This window comes from Cyanistes caeruleus, unplaced genomic scaffold (assembly GCF_971803275.1).
Source record: "Cyanistes caeruleus unplaced genomic scaffold, bCyaCae1.hap1.1 HAP1_SCAFFOLD_76, whole genome shotgun sequence".
NCBI classification, from domain to species: domain Eukaryota; kingdom Metazoa; phylum Chordata; class Aves; order Passeriformes; family Paridae; genus Cyanistes; species Cyanistes caeruleus.
This window is the reverse complement of record NW_028255888.1, coordinates 1,098,797-1,105,358: the sequence shown is the minus strand read 5'-3', so window position 1 is coordinate 1,105,358 and position 6,562 is coordinate 1,098,797. Positions and strand designations below refer to the sequence as shown.

Below are 6,562 nucleotides of genomic sequence, written 5' to 3'. Positions count from 1 at the left end.
GGTGGCTGCTGTCGGCCGCCCGCTGGGTAGACCTGCTGTCGGCCGGCGGGCCGCCGTGTGACGCGTCGAGCGGCTCTCCCCTATCGGCCTGAGCGCCTCGCCGCCTTCGCGTCTCCCTGAGAGGGAAGGAGGGAACCCTCAGAAGCCGGCGGCGCTCCCTCCCGTGTCTGGGCCCGAGCAGATGGCGGCCCTGCTCCCGCCTCGGTTTCTGCCCGGCTGGCTCGGTCAGCGGGGCTGCCGTCCGCCTGCAGGTTTCGGTGGGGCCGGCCGGGGGCGAGCGGGAAGGAAGCCGCCGTCGGAGCGAAAGCCTCCGAGAGAGCGCCGGCGAGAAAGCTTCCTCGGAAAGGGAGGAGACCGAGCCTCAAGCCGCCGGCGGCCCCGTCGGCCCGCTCCTCAGCCCCCGCAGGCGTTGTCGCGGTGCCGAGCGGCCGGCCGCTTGAGGAGCCGCCTGGGCCGTGGGCGGGGAGGGGCCGACGGCGGCGGCCCGAACCCAAGCCGCAGGGGGGCGGGGAAAGCCCGGAAGGCGGTGCCAAGGCAGGGTGACGTCAGAGGGCGGGGCCGCCCGGCGAGCCCCCGGAGGCGGGCCCGGGGCCAAAGACCTGCGCGGAGCGCCCAAGAGCCGGCCTGTGCAAGCGGCCGCCCGCTCGCCGCCTCTGCCGGGGATTCGAGTCGAGTCACGCCGGGGGCCGGCGGCTTCCAGCCGCGTCCCACCGCCCGCTTCCGCCTGCTTCCTTTTCCCCGCTGTCCGCCCCGAGGTGCCGCTTGCTGGCTGGTGCCGTGTCTGCTCCCCGCGGGGTGGGGACGCCCCGTTGCCGGCCTGTGCAAGCGGCCGCCCGCTCGCCGCCTCTGCCGGCGACTCGAGTCGAGTCACTATGACTCTTAACAGAGGTAAGTTTGCATTCCTAACTGGGCTTAGCCGCTGAAATCAGAACCTCCTCGTGGTCCCGCTGGATACCCGCAAGGGTAACTAGCTGATTTCTGCCCCAGTGTGAGTGAGGTTGTGTTTTTCACTGCCTCCCTGCCTTTGGACTCGCCACCCAAAGTGCAGTTTCACGATTTTGCGTCGAAAAGTTATCGGCAGAAGCTCCTTAAAAGCTCCCTGCCTGAAACCGAGCCCGCGGTCAAGTTGGGCAAAGCTGACAGCGCTTGAGGGGGTGCTGTTAGTCAATATTCCCTCAATTGGACTTAGTTTTACTTTGAAACGGCACCACGGTAAAGGCTTTAAAGCTACTCCGTGTGTCCACGGCAACTCAAACTAATTTTAAAGACTGGCATATAAAATCGCCACAAAACCCAAATTTTAAACCCTCAGAATTGGAAAGGGAGGTTTGGAAAAGTTTAAAACTGGAGTTCTACAACTCGATGCATTGTGCCGAAGAATGTAATGCCCATTGTGTGGGGCGGGAGGGGCTGGAGGAATACCCTGATGTGTACTGTGATGATACAATGACTTGTTTATCTCTAGATGATAACGGGATTGATAAGAGCCAGGAAAAGACTGCCACACCCCCACCCACCCAGGAAGAAGCAGCCGTTTTATCAGAGCCAGAGGAAACCACTATTCAACCACCAAACAATGGGGAATCAGAAGACTGCCCTGTCATATCAGTTCCAGATGAGAATCCACCCTGCCCGTGCTGCGGTATTAAAACGAATAAAATGCCTGGATTAATTGAACATTTACTCAGAGCACATGGAATTAGAGAATGCAAATTTAAATGCACCAAATGTGATTTGGAAAATACAAATTTTCACAGCATTGCCTGCCACTATCCAAAATGCAAAGGTAAAATAAAAAAAACATCCCCAGGAAAATGGCCCTGCAATGTATGCCAGATGAGTTTTCAAACTAAAATTGGACTGGGACAACATAAAAGAATTGCACATCCAGCAGTCAGAAACCAGGAGAGGCTAGAAGCCATGAGACCAAAAGAAACATCAGCAAGAGGAGCCCACAAGAAATGCTGGAGTGAAGAGGAGGAAAATCTGCTAATCCAACTAATAAAACAATATGAGGGTAATAAAAACATTAATAAACTGATTGCTGAACACATCCCATCCAAAACTGCAAAACAAATCAGTGACAAGAGATGCTATCTGATGTTAAAACAACAAGCCTCAATTGGATTACAAACTAACAGAAAAACAGAAGAGCAGCCACAGGAAAAAATTCAAAAGCCATCAAAGCGTAAAGAAACCAAAATAAAGCAGTTGAAAAAACACTAGGAAGATATTATCCCATCAAAGATCAGTGATGGCACCTTCATTTTGTATCAGGAAGCCTTCCAAGAAATTCTCAAAAAGAAAAATAAGAATCCCACCCACACCATTAGTGAAATAACCAAAGACTGCATGAAGGTATTTAAAGAGATGCACAGCTGGGAAAAGAACACGGCCTCGTCCGTGGGGCTGTGCCTGGCTGTGCTGCTGGAGCTCCACAGGGACCTGATCTGCAAGGCATTCTCCATTTATTTCAAGACTGTTCTTTTATCATTTTTCTGTAGTGTATAAATAAAAGATGTGTTCTAATAAACAGACTGCAAGACTGTTCTTTTGCTGCCCAGGGTCTGCAGGGCATAGGGGAAGAGGGGGAAAAGGGTCTTTGTGCTCAGCAAGCTGCTGAGGTGTGCAGTGGTGCAGGGAAAATGGCCAGAAGCCCCTTGGCCTTTGGTGGTTCTGCTGAAGGCACAAGCCCTGTCCCAGCCTGGCAGTGCCGTCTGTGTCCTCCTGCCCATGTGGTGCTGGCTGGATTGCTGAGGGCTCCCAGGTGCATCTTGCTCCAACTCCATGAGCAGCCCCCAGGCTTGATTTGCCTTGTTCCTGACAGCCGGCTGCTCTGGTGCTTCCCTGGAGCTCCTAACTGGAGCAGGTTTATCTGAGGGGGGTGAGAATGGCAGGATGTGCCAGGACCAGAGCCCTGGGGTTTCCAAGGAAGAAACCATCAATCCCCTTTTCCAGGAGATCCCAACCCTCTGAATCACACCAGGGATAGAGAATAGCAGAATCGCTGGAGTGCTTAAGACCGGAATGCTGGGAAAAAACCTGATCTTTAATGAACCCCATTTCCTGATGGGAAATAATCCAGGATTTCAGTCCCTGGAACTGGAAAAAGAAGGAAATGTTTATTTGGGAGGTGCCATAGGTGCTCCTGGATGGGGGATTTCCCTAATCCATCCTTCCCTGATTGAGGAATGGAAGTTTGTGGGATGAGCCAGGATTAACAGACCCCTCCCTCAGGTGTGTGATCCAGGATTTTTCTGCTTTTTCCCAGCCCAGGTGAGCCATGTGCAGCATTCCAGAGGGATGGAGCTATCATGTTTGTAATCCATGATTTTCCCATTTTTTCCCCAGTTGTTCCCAGTCCAGATGAGCCATGTGCAGCCTTCCAAATGGATTGGTTCAAACCAGGAAGGATTTTATCCCCCATGGGAATAAACCTGGGCTCCAAAACAGTCCCAGAATGGCAAAATCACAATTTTAGCAGCTTTTTCCAGCTCCACATTGGAGGAACTCATGGATCTGCTGGATAATGGGTTCTCGTCCCAAATAATCTGCCTGTTTGTCTAGGAACACTCCGGTGATGGTGCTGATACAAGTTGTGCTGATTCAGTCTTCTGAGAGTTTTGGGGATTTTTTTGGGGGCGGGATTTCAGGTGTCTGAGACAGCGGGGAGTGAGGCAGGAGAGAATCCAGATCCAGAAAAATACCGGATAGTGCTGGGAATGGGGAAATCGCAGTAGAAACAAGCACAAAGGAACTGGGAAAAAAAGCATTTTTAAGAAGGGAAAAAAAGGATAACATTCCAACCAAATGCACTGGATGTGTATGGATGCTGAAAGCAGGCAGGGGGCACAGAGCCTGTGTGAAACTAAGTCACACAGGCTTCTCTCTCTGGCCTGGGAAAGCATAAGAAGGAATCCCAACAGTTCTTGGTAAAGGACACCAATTTGCAGGTGTTAGTCAAGGGCTGGTGTTCCACTTAAGCAATGAAGGTGATGTGTACCTTTAATGAGCAATGGGAGTTTTACCTCTCAGACCTTCTCGAACATGTGTATAAAAGAAGATTAAGAATAATAAACTTTGCTCTCTTGGACAATGCAGCCAAGGGAGTCAGTGTCGTATTCCTCGCCGTTCCTAATACAGTGCGAGAGAAAAGAATAACTTGGAGGTGGAATAGGAGAAATTCCAACACAACAGGTTACCAAGGCCTGGGAGGGCCCAAATTTTTCATTTTATTTGGGAATTTTTTTTGTGTTTATCAATGTTATTGCATTTTGGTTTTTTCCAGGAAAATCCCGGTTTCTTTCTGATGGGACTTGCAGTTGCCTCCTGTTCTTGTAGTTCTGATTTTGCCCATCCTCATTCCCAAAAGTTTTTAGAAATTTCTGTAAAATGATGAAAATGATGATGGACTGTGGCCTTTTTTCTTTCTCCTTACTTGTGATGCTATTGCAGTGAAAAGAAGAAGAAAAAAAACTGATAAGAAATGGTAAAAAAAAAAAGATAAAAAGATCAGCATTTTACCATGTATCAGTGCTTGGCTATTTGTTTTAAAGCTTTTTTGGCAAATGTTCTTTTTGCTATAAAATAGAATTATATGAAGCCCTGAAGAGGTTTAAAAAATAAGAGAGAAAAAGTAAATTATAATTTAAAATTTGGCTTCTTTTTCAAAGGAGCAATCCTTTTAGACTACAAAAGTGTTGTGGTTTTAAAGCAGTAACTAAAAAATTACTAGAAAATTTACTTATTTCTTGCTATGAGATGTGGATTAGAACAAGAGCAAAACAGGCTTAAAACTTAAAAGGAATAAAGTAAGTTCATTAACAAAACTACAAGAATAAGAACACCAGAATAAACCTCCAGAAAAACCTTTTTATCCCCCACTACTTAACCATTCCCTCGTTCAAATGACAACATAGAGATAAAAATGTTTGGAACTCAGGTGTTTAAAACAGTCCCAATCCCTGATAGAGTCTTTTCATCAGCCTTTGTAGAGAAACAGAAGTCTTCTTCTGCTAATCTATGGAGTTTCTCACAAGAAAACTATTTTTGTTATAGCTTTCTATTTTTCTGATGTCCAGAAATCTGTCATCCTATTTTCTCCTCCCATTTCACATCACTCTGGGGTGTGTTATGGGCCATGAGTCTAGGGATGTCATTTTTAAGGATGAGTTATTCAAAGGCAAAAGTTCTCTTCATTTGTCTTTGTGAGCTTCCCTGGAAAAAAGAAATTTTCTCTTTGCCTCTCAAGGCTTCAAATCTTCAACTTTTACTTCTCCCCTCTCTGTTCCAGCACTTCACTGTATCACAATTCCTCCACCTTTTGCTCAAAATCTACACTTTGAACACTCCATTCCTCCCTATATACTCTGTCATGAATTAAAGGAGTTTTTTCAGGACACTATTGTCCATCTCCATAACTTTAACAGAAAAATATTTCAGCTTAATTAAAGCATCTCCTTATTCTCTACCTCTTCTGAAGCTTAACTCTTTTCTTTACTGTCTCTGATAGTTTATAAAGTCTCTTTACATGTTGATTACTATATTTTTCTTTTTCTGGAAAAAAAGGATTAATCTGAAAGTCTCATCTGGGTGATGAAAGACTTAAAATCTTGCCCAGGCTTTGTAGATGGTTCTGTGATCTCTGCCGGAGCAGCAGCTGGAGTTGTCTGCGATGGAAGATTGTTCATGGCTGCTCTGGAGAGTGTGGTCACTGTCTCAGCCCGCCGCAGGTCAAGAGCTTCTTTTCTTTCCTTACTTGGCAGTCTCTGGTGAATTCAGTCACAGCAAAAACTGCAGCCAAGCCAGGGACCGGCCTGGCTCGGCCAGAGCCCGGGGCGAGCCCCGCAGGCCCCATCTCCCAGCCGGGAGCCGCGGCAGGCCCAGCCCAGCCCCTGCCCGGGCCGCATGGGCTGGGCCGGGGACGGGAAGCCAGCTAAAGCTCAGTTACCTTTCACAGACAGGAAACAAAGAGACCAAGAAATTCCCAGGCTTGGGTCTTAAGGTGGTGTCTCACTTTTCAATGGTTAAGAACTGCTGTCAATTCTTAGAAATGACCAGCTGTTGGCTAGGAGACAAACTCCCATCAGGCTCCAGCGGTTTGAACTTCCTTAGGTATTTCTCTTTGTTTTCTTAAATGCCAATCCATCACAGTTTGATAGACCATGCTGGATTAAATAGCATTTGTTGTTGGCCAGTTTTCCTGATTACATAGGGTCCAGTTTCAGAAATTTTTGGAGTCAATCTAATTGGTGGCTGTGTGGTAGGTATTACAACATGAACATTAAGCTCTCCCCAATATTTGGTATTGTTTTTACCACACACAACTTCGGAGGACAATTGTACAGCTGTTAAATTCAGCCAACAATCTTGATTCCGAGTTTCACAAGATTTAACCTGGCCACGAGATCTGGCGACTTGACTGTGTACAGGCTCAGTATGGGATCCAGTACTCAGTCTGCAGCGTATTGAAACATCATCACCTTGAGTTAACAGGAAAGAAGGGGAAACATTAGTTTTGTAATTTAGCACAAAAAGGAGTGTTCACATCATGGTATGTGAT

The 6,562-nt window shown here is 47.6% G+C and overlaps 1 long non-coding RNA gene across 1 annotated transcript; it reads left to right on the top strand.

Moving 5' to 3' along the window:
* The first annotated feature begins 518 nt into the window (after window positions 1-518).
* LOC147646906 (uncharacterized) lies at window positions 519-2,533 on the top strand. Its single transcript, XR_015281759.1, has 2 exons — window positions 519-888; window positions 1,466-2,533. It is a non-coding gene; the product is annotated as an uncharacterized LOC147646906 (long non-coding RNA).
* Window positions 2,534-6,562: the final 4,029 nt, after the last annotated feature.